We start from the raw sequence: 16,807 nt of genomic DNA on the forward strand, positions 1-16,807 counted from the left end.
GGCGGGGGTTTTAGAGGAAGGGCTGGTTTTGCATCCTCACTTGAAGGACCAATGGGATGGTTAGAAATATGCTGTAAAGAGTTGCTAGGTAAAGAGCTGGAGGAACGGGGACCGAAGTGATATCTGGCAGTGGACAACATTGAGGTGGTTTCTGCAGGCAGCAAATCTCACCTACATTGTGTAGATCACTGTAAACATTCCATACAAAGCTTGGTATTTCTTTTTCCTATTTGTTTCATCATCTTCATCCTAATTTGCAGGGCACAGCCGGCCATTGGGCTTGTAATTTGTCCAAATGGGATTCCTTCAGGATATTATTTGATGATGTCTAGCAGGAACCACACTTAATACAAAATAACCTGGATGGAGGCTATAGTCATGTTCTTAGAGGCAGTGGATGGTGTTTTAGTTTCCTGCACTGTTCAAGCAAATACCATATATTAGGTGAAGTTTAACAGTGGAAGATTTGCTCATGGTTTGAGGCTTGGAAGAAGTTCAAATCATCATTGTCATCAAGGCAATGCTTTCTTCCTGAAGAGTGTGGAATTCTTGGGCTGACTGCCAGTGATTCTTGGTCCTTAGCTTGTCTTATGGCAAGGCATATGGCGTGTCTCCTGGTCTCTCCCTTCTCTTCCAGGTTCTGTTGATGTTCAGCTTCTTGCTTCCTGTGGCTTTCTTTCACTCTGTCTGAATTTCATTCTTCTTATAAAGGACTCCAATAATAGAATTAAGACCCATGCTAATTGAGGGAGACCATACCTTAACTGAAGTAACCTCACCAGAAGGTTGTACTTATAATGGGTTCAAACCCACAGGAATGGATTAAATTTAAAAACATGTTTCTTTCTGGAGTACGTACAGCTTCAAACTATCACAGATGGCTTTTGGCAAAAGCTGACAATTGGTGAATATTTTCTTACCTGTCTTTCTACTTTTCCCATTAGCTAACACTTCCAGTTTCCTAGTACCTCTCTCCTCCAGTATTCCAAAAGAGACTCAGTCTTGCTTTCCTCTCAAAGAGGTTTATTTTCTGTTGTGTATATAAATGTAATCAAATGAAACTGTATGCAATACATGATGTAAAGAAAGCTGGGAAATTTAGAGAGGCTATGGAGAGTGGTTGGAGGAGATAAAGAATTACATGAGGAGAGGAGAGGGAGGAGACATAAGATAGACAGTATCAACATATTTCCCTACCTCAGAGTCAACCCTTGCACTGTCATGCAGATGTATATACACACTCAGAAGCCATTGCTATCTTGCTCTGGACAGAGTTCTGACAGGCCAAGCCAAGTACATGGCCTTGGGGCAGCCACAGAGATTCTGGGCGAATCTGGGGCCACCTACCATGACTCTGATTCTTGGACCCTCAATGCCCTTCCTGCTTGTCCAAAGAGAGCCTTCTTCCAAAAAGCTGGCTTAAATCTTCAAAACACCAGTGAGAAAGCAGATGTCAACTGGAAAATATAGCTAATGGGCCAGCCTGAAGACAGGGAGGTATCAGGCCTGCAAGTGGTCCTGGCTTTCTAACTGTCCTTTGGTCACATGATTTTCCAAAGCAAGAAGCAAAGCAGTGCCCCTAAGAAGAAGTCTGTGATGCTCCCACTCCCCCTCTCTCAGCAGGAGCCACTTTCTTTGTCTAGAAACACATGCAGAGACTGGGCAGGTAATGATTAGAGAAAAAGAAGCCAGTGATGAAGGCAACCAAGGAGTCATTTTCACAGATCATTGGTGGGTAGACACAAGGCATTACATTGCTCAGAAGGCACAGCAACACAAGCACCTGTCAGGCCAGCATCGTAGCTGGCAGATAGCGGCTGTCTTTCCCAGGCCATATACATATGGCTATGGAGCTCAAGCCAGCAAGTCCAAGAAGTTGAAAATCAAGAAACAGAATATAATAAATTATTTTCCAGGTGTTGATGTCTACAATGTTGAAACTAATCTCAGTGGTCACATCCTGGGACATTCCAATCGTAACAGTGAAGATAAAGCCAATAGACAGAGGGTACTGAGCTATTTCTGAGGGTGGCAATTATGGAGGAGCTCTTGAAGAAAGGTTACTGATTAGGAGTTGAAATCTCACGTTCTTCTCTGTCAGTACTGGAATTCTCTCCTTTTCAAATCAGGGCTATCTCTGTCTTCCATTTCCCAGGGACTTTGGCCTTGAGCTGCTGTTAGTAGCAGTGCTATAAGGTGATTAGGAGGAAGGGACCACACAGACCAAATCATGAGCACTCATGATGTTGGAGCTATGTAGCTGTGTGCAGGAGATCATCCAGGCTGAACAGGCTGCCCTGCAGGATGGCCCTGAACAAAGTGCTACAGGGGAGGCCTCCAGGTTCATCTTCACCAGGTTGGCTGTGATCACTGACATGATACATGGGAACTGGGACATCTTCTTGAGCAGGAAGAAGTTTAAAGCAAATGAAGAACAGCATGGTATGTAGGGTCAGGACATGTTTGAAAATGGTATAAGGAATTCTTATTCCAAAGGGAGTATCAAGGGGGTAGACAAGCCCAGTCATACCTGCTGAGATAAGCCATGGTCAATGATATGTTCTGTCCAAATGGTTTATGAAGTACTTGGGGAAAATAATGAGGAAATTCCAGGAAAGCATGATCTCCAGATCCAGAAGAGGAGCCAGACAGACTTGTATCTATCTTATAACTGGTGGCTAGATATCATGGTGAATAAACTCTGGTTCTTTCTGGCTTTCAGCTTCCTCAACCTGGGGCAGGTCCTTCTCAAGCAGAAGGAAGAGGATTAGAGGGGGCACTGGTCAGTCCCAGAAGGATGTTGGACTATGGCTTAGGGGGTTGGCAGTAGGTCTCCTTCTGTGGGACCCTTTTTGGAGTAGAGGTTTTTCTAGTTAGGAAGGGTACTTCCAAGATACTCAACACTGATTTTCTAGGAAGCTACAAACATACAGTTATTTGAGAAACCTTTTGATAAGGCTATCTGCTTCAAACTACCAACACCAATACCTCCAATTTCACCAGAACGCCTTCCTTCTTCTAGGCCCTGAAACAGTTAAAGTCTTCAAGAGATCCTTTTAAAAATGTGCAAGCCGTGCAAGGGTAGCTTAGTGTTAGAATTCTCACCTGTCATTCCAGAGACCTGGGTTCGACTGCCGGAGCCTGCTCATGCCAAAAAATAAAATGTGCAAAATCACTACCAACTCTTAAGTTATAAGTTCTCATGGAAAATTATTAGTTGATATCTAATGAACAGTTATTTGTTATATTTCAATTAAGAGCAAGAATGGATCACAGATTTTTAAAGAAATAATTTGTTTTATTAGAGAAGTAGGTTTACTGAAAAATCATGCAGAAAACACAAAGTTCCCATATACCCCCACAGCACACATAGTTTTCCCTATTATTAACAATTTGTGTTAGTGTGGTACCTTTGTTATAACTGATAAAACAATATTATTATAATCGTACTATTAAATAGCCTATGGTTTGCATTAGGGTTCAGTGTGTTTTGCAGCCCTATGGTTGTTTTTAAAATTTTTATTCTGCTAGTACATATATAACCTAAACTTTCCCCTTTTAACCACATTCAAATATATAATTCAGTGGTATTAATTACACTCAAAATGTTGTACTACCATCACCACCATCCATTACCACAACTTTTCCATTAAGCCAAACAAACTCCATACTGATTAAGCTTTAACTCCCCATTCCCTACCTTGACCCTGGTCCCTGGTAATCTGTATTTGTTTCAGATTCCATGAATTTGCTTATTCTAATTTTTTTCTATCAATGAGATTACACAGTGTTTATCTTTTTGAGTCAGGCTTATTTCACATAACGTGATGTCTTCAAGATTCATCCATGTTGTCGCAGTATCTGAATGTCATTTTTTTGACTGGATAATATTTCATTGTATATGCCACAGTTTGGTTTATCCATTCATCAGATGATAGTCACTTAGGTTGCTTCCAACTTTTGGCAGCTGTGAATAATGCTGGTAGGAACATCCGTGTGCAAATATCCGTTCACTTCCCTGCATTCAGTTCTTTTGGCTATATTCCTAGGAGTGGTATTGCTGGTTCATTTAGTAATCCTATGTTAAACTTTATGAGGAACTGCCTAAATCTTTTCCATAGTGGCTGCAACATTTTACATTCCTACCAACAATGAACTAGTCTTCCTATTTCCCAACATCTATCCCAACAGTTGTTACTTTCCATTTTTTGAATTGCAACCATTCTAATGGGTGTGAAATGGTATTTCATTGTGGTTTTGAATTGCATTTTCATAGTGCCTAATTACATTGAGCATCTTTTCTTGTGCTTTTTGTCCATTTGCATATCTTACATGGAGAAATATCTGTTCAAGCCTTTTGCGATTTTTTAACTGGGGTGTCTTTGTGTTGAGTTGTGGGATTTATTTATATATTTTGAATATGAAGCATTTATCAGATATGTAGTTTCCAAATATTTTCTCCCATTCTGTAGCTTTAGATTTTGCTTTTATAATGAAGTCCTTTAATGCCCCAAGTTTTTAACTTTGATAAGTCCCGTGTATTTTTTTTTTTTTTAATTTTGTTACTCATGCCTTTGGTGTAAAGTCTAAGAAATCATTGAAACAAAAGTACTGAGGAAACTTTCTTATGTCTTCTTCCAGGACTTTTATAGTTTGGGTTCTTATGTTTAGGTACTTGATCCATTCTGAATTAATTTTTGTATGTGGTGTAAAGTAAGGGTCCACCTTCATTCTTTTGCATGTGAATATATGGTTTTTCCAGCACCAACTGTTGAAGAAACTCCTTTCCCTATTGACTGAATTTGACACCTTGTCAAAATACAATTGGCCATGCATTATGAGGATTTATTTCTGAACTTTGAATTTGTTTTCGCTGGTCAATAAGTCTGTCCTTGTGCCAATTCCATGCTGTTTTGATTATTGTGGTTTGCAATAAGTTTTAAGATCAGGAAATGTGAGTTCTCCGACTTCTTTCATCTTTTTCAATATGGTTTTGGCTGTTCAGGGTCCCTTACCCTTCAACAAAAATTTGATGACTGGCTTTTCCAATTCTGCAAAGAAGGCTATTAGAATTTCTGTTGAGATTGCCTTGAATCTGCAAAATTACTTTGGGTAGAATTGACATCTTAACAATATCTATCAAGTTGGATTTGATACCAACTTAATGCAACAGCACACTCATAAACCAATCTATTCTTCTCCATCAACCTCCTTCTTATTGTATTTGCTACAAATTATATCTTTATACATTGTATGTTTCAAGCCATAGATTCATAATAACCTTCTATGTATTTGAATTTTAGAAGCAAAGAGTAAAGTAAAGAGTGGCGTCACATACCAAAATTACCATACTATATTACTGGCATTTATAATTACCCATGTGCTTACCTTATGGCAGCTCCTTATTTCTTTATGCCACTTCAGTCCACTATCAAATGTCCTTTTCTTTCAGTCTAAAGAACTCCCTTTAGCATTGCTTATGGCAGGTTTAGTGGTGATGAACTCCCTCAGCCTTTTGCTTATCTGAGAATATCTTAATCTCTTCCTCATTTTTGGAGGATGGTTTTTCCAGATATAAAATTCTTCATTGGCAATTGTTTCCTTTCAGCCCTTTAAATATTACTTCCCACTGGCTTCTTGCCTCCATGGTTTATGATGAGAGAGGCAATCTTATTGGAATTCCCTTGTGCATAACAAGGTGCTTTTCTCTTGCAGTTTTCATAACTCTCTTGTCCGTTGACATTCAACAGTTTGATTACTATATGTCTTTGCACACTTACCATTGCATTTATCCTGTTTATTCATTGAGCTTCTTGGATGTGCAAATACATGTTTTTCATTAAATTTTAAAATTCTGCCATTATTTCTTGGAATATTCCTTCTGCCCTGTTTCAGTTTGCTAGCTGCCGGAATGCAACACACCAGAGACGGATTGGCTTTTAATAAAAGGGGATTTATTTTGTTGGTTCTTCAGAGGAAAGGCAGCTAACTTTCCACTGAGGTTCTTTCTTACGTGGAAGGCACAGGATGGTCTCTGCTGGTCTTCTCTCCAGGCCCCTGGGTTCCAACAACTTTCCCCGGGGTGACTTCTTTCTGCATCTCCAAAGGCCTGGGCTGAGCTGCTAGTGCTGAGATGAGGAATGCTGAGCTGCTTAGGCTGTGCTACATTGCGTTCTCTCATTTAAGCACCAACCAATTAAGTCAAACATCACTCATTGCAGCAGACACGCCTCCTAGCCGACTGCAGATGTAATTAGCAACAGATGAGGTTCATGTACCATTGGCTTGTGTCCGCAGCAACAGAACTAGGTATGCTCACCTGGCCAAGTTGACAACTGAATCTAACTAACACATGCCCCTTTCTGTCTTCTCTTCTGGGACTCACATAATGTATATATTGTTATGCTTGATGGTGTCCCACAGGTTTCTTAGGCTCTGTTCACTTTTTTCCATTCTGCTTTTCAGCCTGAGTCATGTCAATTGTCTGGTCTTTGAGTTCACTGTTTCTCTCTCTCTCTCTCTTTTTTAGTTTTAGGTAATTGTTTAATATACAAAGTTTCATAGGAGACTTTGGGCCTTCACAAAACAGAGGAGGGCTAGAAGGCTGTGAATGAAACAATTCAAAAACTAAATGGCCCTCGATCCTGAGGCTTACTCTTGTGACGCTTATGTAGGTAGCAGAGAAGCTTAGACTACCTATAGGCATGCCTAAGAGTTACTTCTGGAGGATCTCTGTTATTGCTCAGATGTGGCCTCGCTCTCTCTAAGCCCAACTCTGCAAGTGAAATCGTTGCCCTCCCTCCTACATGGGACATGACATCCAGGGATGAAAGTATCCCTGGTGATGTGGGAGATGACTCTCAGGGATGAGCCTAGCCCTGGCACTACGGGATCAACAATTCCATCCAGACCAAAAGTGGGGAAAGAAGTGTAACTAATAAAGTATCAGTGGCAGAGAGAGTTCAAATACAGTAGAGAGGCTACTCTGGAGGTTGCTTTTATGCAAGCTTCAGGTAGACCTTGCTACCTATCATAATCTGCCAAACCCCAACCAGGACCATTCCAGGCAATCCTTAAGAACACTAGGGCAATATATAAGATTCCACAAGAGTTCCATGCTCTAGAGTAACTTGCCACAAACCTACAACTTCCAGATGGGTCCTGGACCAGGTAAGTTCTGAAACCTAGAGGGCCCAGCCTCTCCAGAACATCAGTTAGTTCCATATCCCTACCCCATATTAGTGACAGACCCTTCCAATATGAAAAATTTAGAATCACCATAGCCCAAACCACCCCTAAAGAGAGGATAGAAGGATCAAAGGTGATGGTGGAGTTATACAGTGAGGATAGAATTTAACAAATGAATATGAATGCTGAATCATTAAATTGATATCTCTTTTAGTCTCCAATATCTTAGAGCGCTAGAAGTGAAAACCTAAAATTGTAGAATTGTAATCCATGTCAAACTCTGAAATATGCTCTACAACTAATTATGGTGCTGTGCTTTGAAATGTATTGCTTTTTTGTATATATGTTATTTTTCACATAAAAAGGAAAAAAATAAAGCAGGGTAAAGGGAATAAAAAAATGGAACTAAGCAAATTACATATTAAGTTGCACTGAGAGAAAAATAAGCTATGGTAAAACCTCATTAATTTAAAATTCATTAGGGACAAGACTGAGTTTGAATAGGTGAAAAATATAATTAAATTAAGAAAAAATATTTAAATTCTCCCAAAATACACATGTATATATTTCAATTATAAAGAGTAAATTGAATGCATCTAAAATAAGGTGAGACTTCCTGAGGGCCTTCAAGGAAGGTATTTTAATACAACTGAAAACAGTGACTGGGAATTGGTATATCAACTCTAATATTGCCTTTTAAAAAGAGCTTTAAAATAATTTAAGACTATTAATTTGCTTCAGCAAACCTTTCAGCTTAACCTGTTATCTTAAATTCTAGGAGGAATTAATGAGGTTTTACTAGAAAAGCAGAAAAAACAAACTTTTCAAGTGATAAGACTTCACCTGTATCAAAAAATTAGTAATGAAACTTCAGTTTGGAAAGCTGCTGTACACTGTAACAATGCTGGAGGCACAACCAGGTAAAGAGTAGGCCAGCCTGTACAGTATTATACCACTGGTTCCTTTACTTACGAAAAACACAAAGCTGAAATCGCACAATGAAACAGCTCTGCTTCTTAGGAGGCACTAAACTTAAAGTTTCTCAGAAGAAAAAGAAGTCTTTTTTAATGCAGTTACAGTGCTGAGCCGTTGAGATTCAATTATGTTTCCACATCACCCTTTAGCAGCAGGATGCATCCACCCGTTAAGTTTCTCAATGACATGAATACAGTCAAAATCGAGCAAATAAAAATCCAAACAACTAATACATTAATCCTGGACTTCTGCATTCCCCTTCCATGTGAGACACGGATGCAGCCTATCACTACCCAGGAAAATGTGGCTTTCACTATGGTCAAATCTTGATATGTCTCCCAAATGGAGATGCTATAAAATAAGTTATTCTAAACCATGTGTATCTAATTTTGGAATGATGGAGAGACACACAGATATATGTCTCAGATAAATCATTAGGAGACATTCAAGAGATGACTATACTAAATGTCAGGAATTGTTCAGAAACAATAAGAATGACTTAAATAATCATCCCAACAAAGAAAACATAGAAAAAAAAAATCCCATTTCATCTTTAGAAAGAATCAAGTCACTGAAATATGATTTCTGGTAAGTTGCTGCCATTTGCATTAATGAAATCTTGAAGGTTTTCAATTTTTTTTCTCCCCAGTTTAAGAGCACATTGACAAGGAATCTGTGGTAAGAATTTAGCCATCTTTTCCCTCCTGTTCCTCATTTGCCAAGGCAAGAATACTTATAGTTTCCTGGGGAAAGTATTTGACATCCATGTCTTTGTCTTGGCTTGACTTTCTGTATTACTGGTTTAACACCTCCCTGCAAAGAATCAGTATCTAGAGTTGTTCCAACTTTTCTTGTAGCTATTTGTCTCTTTGAAACCAACATTTGCTACTTGGTCTCCTGGCATTTTTAATATGATGGGCAGCATTTGCATAGTGGTTATTTCCTGACCACAGGCTTCAGACAGTGCAGTAATGCAGACTAAAGTGGTTACTTTATGCAAGTAATTAGGATCATTTGCCATTACTAACACTTTGGGAACTATGGTATTTTGTGCTGCGCTCTGTATCAAACTTCTGAACTAGTTTCACAGGATTGTTTATGGCAGATTCTCAAATAGCATATACACGGTCCACAAGCGAGGCCATACATAAAGAATTCAGCTTTTCATCAAGGAATTCCACACCCAGCTGGCCTGCCAACAATGGCATAAACTCAGTGATGGGCTGGCAAACCCTCCACTCGGCATCTTCAGCCAGCTCCACTATGGCAGGAAGGAGAGACTGAGAGAGCTGAAGGATTCCAATCACTTCATTTACACAATCCAAATTGGCAATGATATTCAAATGAACTTCAGGATACTCATCCTTTAACTGAGCTTTAAAAAAAAAAAAGTTAGATGTTCAGTGGTATTCTCTTTACCCCAAATGGTAGACAATCCCATAATTACAGAAGCTAGAGCTTATTTGACATGTTGATTGGTATCAGATACTAATTCCTCTATATAGTGTGGAATTTGACTCATAATTATAGTTTTCCTACCTTCAGTGGGTAAGTCCTCGCAAAGTTCTTTCACTTTGTGGGCAGCAGTTGCTTGGATTTCTGCTTCCCAGTCTTTAAGAAGGTTCTGAAAGACAGGGCTGAGGTCATTTAGGGTGATTTCAGGACCCACAGCTTTCTGAAACTCTGAAAATTTATCAACTCCCATATATAATAGAATTCACCAAGATTTGTCTTCTGCTGCCTGTCGAGGTGTGGGCATCACCAAAGCCTTGATGTCACCCTGAGACAGGCAGCTGAGCTATACTGATGTAAACTTCCACAGCTTGGAACCACACTGAATCCTGTTCATCTGAAGCTAGATGAGCGAACAATGGACAATTTCATTTCCACACTCTCTAATTCCAGAACTTCTGCAAATTCACCCAAGTTGGAAGCAGCGACCTGTCGTGTGCTCAGATGACATGATGTGTGATCTGAGCACAGCGAACAGAAATATTAATTTCTGCCCTGATAGTCTTTGAAACCCTGGGAGAGCAAATGCTGAATAAACCACATGCAGATCTGCAAGAAGTAAAGCAATCCCCATTTGCCAGGCGTTTCACCAGAGATACGGAGTGAGCTTCCAGGGCAACTGGAGTATGCTCCTGGGAGCTCCGCCTCAGGACTCCACAGTCTTGTCACAAACCACGGTCTCTGCCACCGTTGCCAGACTTTCCAAAGGAGGCAGCCGACAGCGGGCAAAATCGGGACCTCCCACAAGGCCAGTGAAATTTCCCAGCTGCTCAGCAAGAGCTAAGGGCACCTCATCTTCATCATAAACTGTCAGTAAGGAATGGCAGCAGTCCAGTTCGAGGCCTTTCTACCCAAGTGCTAGAACAATTGTTGATAACTTCTTAATACTGCTGAGACTGAGCTGCACGTGCTCACCACGGAGTCCGTGGAGTAAACCACTGAGCCCTTCCTCTTGGGCCAGCAGCCACCACCCACTCCGGGCCCAGACCCCACCTCTCTCACTGTGTCTTTCTTCTCCAAGTTTCTCTTGAAATCCTCTGGGGAAGTTTTCTTTTTAGTTATTGTGATTTTCAGCTCCAGTACTTCTGTTTGGTTCTTTTTCAAAATATCTGTCTGTCCATTGAGATTCTGATATTGTTCATTCATTGTTTACCTGACACCATTTGGTTATTTCTCTTGTGTTTTACTTTATTTTCTTGAGCATATTGAGAATCCTTTTTGAAAAACATTTGGTATTGGGAGGACGGTGGTTCAGTGGTAGAATGCTCACCTGCCAGTGGGAGACCCCGGTTTGATTTCTGGACCATTCAACAACCCTACCCCACCCCACCCCCACCCCTCCAAAAAACTTTTGGTATTCCCCAAATCTTGTATTCTTAATTGATCATTTCTGGATTTTATCTTGTTCTTTCGGATGGGACATCATTTCCTGTTTTCTGGATCTTCTGATTTTTTGTTGCACACTACATATTTTAATATTTTGAAGTGTTAACTCTGGGATTTAGTTCCATAGCTTTCTGTTCGTTTTATGTGTATCCAATTAGTGATTTCCTTGAGTGAGAGGAGTTGGCAAAAAGAAACAAACCAACAGAAAAAAACAACCTTCACACTCTTTGCAAATTGACTGTGTGTTGGCTGCTGCTGGGCTTCACAGTTCAGCTCTCCTGTTCAGAAGATCAACCTACCATTAAAGTGAAGTGCAGAGCCCTCTTCACGTTTTCTGAGCCTGCCTTTTGTCCTGGTTTGTGCTTGCTTGTGGCCTTAGGAATTTCCCTGTTTTTAGAGGGGTTCTAATGCATGAAATAGACTTTCTCCCTCTCCCAGTTGCTCTACTAGAAGACTTAAAACCAGTAATCCTTTGCCCTAGGCTACTTTGATTTAATTGTTTCTTATACTTTAGTTGTCTGCAAGCTGCTTCTGCCAGCAGGACAAGTTCTGCGAGGGCAACCCGAGGACAGTTTCGTGATTCAGGCTTTCATGCTGCACCCAGCAGATAGACACCACCATACGGGCACCCGAGCATACGCGGAGGGTTACTCTGTTCCCTCTGGAACAGACCAAGGGACTCACAATAGGGATATAGTTTGGCTCCTCAGGGCTCCAGGGGGGGGCTGAGGTAAGCGTTAGGAAATGTGCCCTGTGCTTCTCCTGCCATTTTTAAAGCTGCCCTTTCTTGACTCAGTATTCATCCGGTTACTGAAATGCTTGAAGTATTTTCCAGAGTTTTAAGGAAGATCACTCTGCCAGTCTTTGCTAGTTGTCCAAAGATTCTATGGAGGAGGGGCACTGTGCAGCATCTTACGCTGCCATCTTGTTACCAAACAAAAGCTGTGGGTTCTCTGCCTAATGTGCATAACAGCTAATCCATGACCCCAGGGTTTTCAAGAGGAAGAGTTTAAGGCTATATGCAAAGCAGGAGATCAGATGGCCTATCACCCCCCAGATTTGTCTCCCTAAGTCTAAGGAGTTCAGGGTTTAGGGATTCAAACAAGGGGGGATGGAGTTGTTACCATTACAATAGTAAGTGTACGCAAGGCTGAGACCAGGCTAGAACTATGATTATAATAGTAAGTATAAACAAGCGTGAGATTCGTTGAGTTTCACTAATTTCAGGTATTAACTTCTGCCTATTCTACAATATAGAAAAATCACCCATCTGTATAATGATTCAGAAATCACAATCATTTTTAATTTTTTTTTTTTTGTATGTATGGTGGGGTCACATTTCATTGCTTTTCCATGTGAGTATCCCATTATTGTAGCACCATTTGTTTAATTTTTTGTTTGTTTGGTGCTTGTTTGTTTTGTTTTTTGGGGGGAGGGGGGAGGTAGTGAATGGACCAGGAATTCTCATGGCAGGCGAGAATTCAACCACTGACCTATCCTTGCACCCCATCATTTGTTAATTCTTAATTTATTGGTTACAATCTTGGTCGCTTTGAAACTGTTTTCACCACCAGTACCACCACCATCACCATCATCACAGCACTACTGGGTGGGTATGCAGCTAATAAGTGGGGGTGGTGGGGAACAATTTTTCTCCTGGAGAGATACACAGGTATTTTAGCTCAGAGGTGCAAATGCATAAACATCATTGCTTTGTGGCTGAATGAGCAAACTATGCGGCTAGTTTTGTTCTTCAAAGGGTAGCTCGCATACTGAAAATCTCTAAAACCACCAACAGAGTTTTTGATGGCATCTATACTGGCCAGTCAACCAGAACCACTAGAAAATCAAGTCTTTATTCTTTTCTCCCATAGAATATTTAGAGAGATACTAACTTTCATCTCTTGACCACACATGTCAGTAATTATGAAAAATATTTAGCTTTTAAGAGCAGAATGATTATTACTCTTGGAGAGGAGGCAGAAAGTACATTATCTTACAGTAAGCACACTGAACAAAGTCAGTACCTCAGATTCTAAGAAATACAAGGATTATCTTTTGCCATTACCCTTTATAATACATTGTTTGCCAGAAATGTCCATGTATATTTTTATGAGCAGGAAAAGTTTACTTCCAGCAAGTAGTTAAGCCAAGTAAGTCTTTAATAATTAATTATTATTAATTGTTATTCCAGGCATTTGAATTGTGAGTCTTGCTTAATTATAATATTTGATCTCCTAAAATAGGCAAGGTTGATATTTGACAAATTATCCTAGAACTAAGTTTTTCTTTCATTTAATATACTTTAGGATACTACAGCTGATATTTCCTTTTTTATAAATTCACTTGAGATGTTTCATTGGATCAGAAAGAACATATAGCTTGTTTTTTGGTTTGTTTTTTTTTTATTACCCAATGGCTACACTTCCTGAAGATGTTTGGCTAATTATTTACCCAAAAAACTGGCAGAGCAGACCATCAATTTACCAACCATCAATTATGCCCAGGTACTTACTAGGTAATTCATATGTTATCTCAAAAAATTCTTACCACAACCAGCAAGGTATAAACCAATTTTTGCCTGTTTGTTTTTGGGGAAGTGCATGGACCAGGAATCAAATCCAGGTCTCAGGAGAGAATTCTGACACGGACTACCCAAGCCCCCACCTCCATCAGGGAATTTCAATACCATGGATATCTGTAAACTGCATCAGTATCTTGCTTCATACCATAAAATGTAAGCTTCTAGTCATCTCCCAAGAGCCAACTTTCACCCTCTTTATTTCCCCTATTGAGAATGCATGTTCCAGGGTGAAATGGATGAAAGGAAATTTATCTAAGAGGTGTGACCTAAATTAGTGCCAATGTGAACCTTATGCCATTATCCTGGCATAGCTGGATTAAGAATCCAGCCAAGTAAGCGCTCCCTGGACCCCTCCCCGCGGTGGTCCACAAATCCTCCTGAGGAAGAAGGGCTGGCCTCTCAGGAATGGGCTGCTGCTGTGAGAGCATGCTAATGAACTCTTCTCAGCCAGTCTGGCCTTCATTTATGTGGCTTTTACCCCCTTATGGTTTCAACCAGTGTTTTAATTTGTTAGGCTGCTGAAAGCAGATACCATGAAATGGGTTGGTCTAACAGTGGGAATTTATTAGCTCACAGCTTGGAAGTTGAGAAAAATGTCTAAATCAAGGTATCATCAAGGTGACACTTTCTTCCAAAATTCCAGCTGCCCACCTGGACACCTTTACCATATGGCAAGGCACATGGCAGTGTCTGCTGGTCTTTCCTCTCTCTTCCAGTTTTCATTGATTTCAGCTTCTTACTTCTACGTCTTTTTCTTTCTTTATAAGGGAATGAAATTCAGATAAAGGACTACAGTTAGAGATTTAAGACCCATCCTGGATGAGATGGGTCACACCTTAATGGAGGTACTTTATCAAAAGGTTCTATTTACAATGGAATTCACTTCAAGAACATTCTTTCTTGAGGTACATACAGTTTCCAAATACCACAGCCAGGAAGAGCTCTCATTATGTTGAACTATTTTAGGATGCAATTTCAATATCAACTCCTTAATATAAAACGACCCCATTGCTCAACCTATGGGAATTTGATGCCTAAAAGCAATGGGGAATTTTTAAAGTATTTTCATCAAATTGCTTATATTTGTTTTCCTGAAGGAACTATCCCAGGGAAAAGGCGGCCTCCATTTACTCTATCTTTTTGCTTCAATTTGTACTCACTTCCTCAGATACCATAACCTGCTTGGAAAGCTGTGGAGTTTTCAACACTGTCCTTCAGCTCCATCTATCTGGATCACTTTTGCACATGGCCATCTCAATGTGCTTGGGACTGCCTTTGCAAATCCAAAGGACTGGACTTGTAAAAATGGATATTACTCTCTAATGCAAATATTTTCCTTTCTACTGCTCTCATGGTAGTAACAGCACAGGTTCTAACAGCATTAGGGCCTCCTAAAAGAGGCAGCTGGGTTAGTGAGGTGAATGGTGGATCAGGTACAGCTCTCTCTTCTGAGTCTGGCAGGAGTCATACCCTTCTTCTGGTAGGGAACAACGCAACATTCAGACTGCCCCTGTTGGCTGCGATACATGTAGCAGAGCTGTTGAATGCATAGGCCCTGGGTAAAATCCCAGCTTTTTCACTTCCTATACATTCTTAAAAGTTACTTAGCTATTTTTCTATCTTAGTTCCCTCATTTAAAAATGCTAACCAGTGCAGAACATTGAAATTGTTGTCTGGTTGATATTTAAGCACTTAATAAATGTTGGCTTCTATTACTACTACAATGATAATGCTTCTGCTATGGCTAGTATTCTCCCCAAGCATTATCAACTCCCCTTCATCCATCTACAGGGAGTGGGAGAAATATTTGGAGCACTTTAATTTATCTGTGGCTTTATGGACTCTGGACTCTACTCATCTGAGCTAAGTAGATGAGACAATAACTCAGACATATGTATGCATCTGCCTCACTCAATCCTTGGCTGTCATTTCACTTGTATCATTATATGGAGCTATAGTTTCAGTTGTAGTCTAATGTTTTTTTTTTTTTTTTAACTTTTTTTGATTGTACACTATAACATATATACAAAGCAAAGAAATAAAAAAGCAGTAGTTTTCAAAGCACTTTTCAACAAGTGGTTACAGTACAGATCCCAGAGTTTGTAATGGGCTATTGTGAGATACTCTCATATTTTTCCTTCTAGCTGCTCCAGAATATAGGGGCTAGAGAGCTTAAATACATTTTTATCATCACAATTGACTTTTTTCCCTCTTTTTGTGAAAAATAGCATATATATAAAAAAGCCATAAATTTCAAAGCACAGCACCACAATTAGTTGTAGAACATATTTCAGACTTTGACATGGGTTACAATTTTACAGTTCTAGGTTTTTACTTCTAGCTGTTCTAAAATACTGGAGACTAAAAGAGATATCAATTTAATGATTCAGCATTCATATTTATTTTCTAATGGGGTTTTAAATTAGATTAGATTCTCCATCATGTCTGTCATTCATTCATCAAACATTACCATGCACCACTGAGCAGTTTGGAGAGAGGACTGAATAAGGCCATTCCTGTCTTCAAGGAGCTCAGAAGACAGATTGATGTATGCATACACATCATTTTAAGAATAATAATATATATTCAAAAACCTATTCTATGTTGGGCTGTTCTGAGTACTTTTCTACTTGTTATGTATCGAATTCACAAAACAATTCTGTGATTCAGGAGACAGAGGCTCCTGGAGGTTAAAAAGTAAGTGAAAGGCCCATTGGATTTCCAAATTTTGGTCATGATCATTCCATATCACATACTAAAAGAGTGTGCTACAAGCCTCTTTGGGAGTTCAGAGGAAAGGGAAGTCTCTTCCAGCTGGTGTGTAGGTTGGAGCAGATGTACTATGGAGGAATTCTCAGTGGCGAAGGTAGCTGTTTAGCTTTTCATGCCTTGGAATAGTGGGTGGAATTTAGGTGGGGAGGAGACATCCTGGAAGGTAGCCCAAGAATAGAAGACCCAGACATAGAATAGTGCTGGGCATTACCAGGAAACAGCATGTAATCTGTTCTGTCCAGAATGTAAAGATATGGGCAGGGGAGACCTCTAGTGAGGCCAAATCCTGGAAGGCTTCGAATACTAGAGTAATGGTTTGCACTGTTTTTCAATGGGGTGATCTGGGATAGTAGAGAAATCCCCAGCTTTCAAAGTGCACAGACCTGAGTG

The 16,807-nt window shown here is 39.9% G+C and overlaps 1 protein-coding gene and 1 pseudogene across 3 annotated transcripts in view; one reads left to right on the forward strand and one right to left on the reverse strand.

The window, feature by feature from the left end:
* The window catches only part of XKR9 (XK related 9), a 512,237-nt gene that overhangs the window by 439,110 nt on the left and 56,320 nt on the right, over nt 1-16,807 (forward strand). The gene's annotated exons all lie outside the window — the stretch shown is intronic.
* LOC143686807 (serine/threonine-protein phosphatase 2A 65 kDa regulatory subunit A beta isoform-like) overlaps nt 8,850-16,807 on the reverse strand; it is a 35,599-nt pseudogene continuing 27,641 nt past the window's right edge.

This window comes from Tamandua tetradactyla, chromosome 6 (genome assembly GCF_023851605.1).
Source record: "Tamandua tetradactyla isolate mTamTet1 chromosome 6, mTamTet1.pri, whole genome shotgun sequence".
Taxonomy (NCBI): Eukaryota; Metazoa; Chordata; class Mammalia; order Pilosa; family Myrmecophagidae; genus Tamandua; species Tamandua tetradactyla.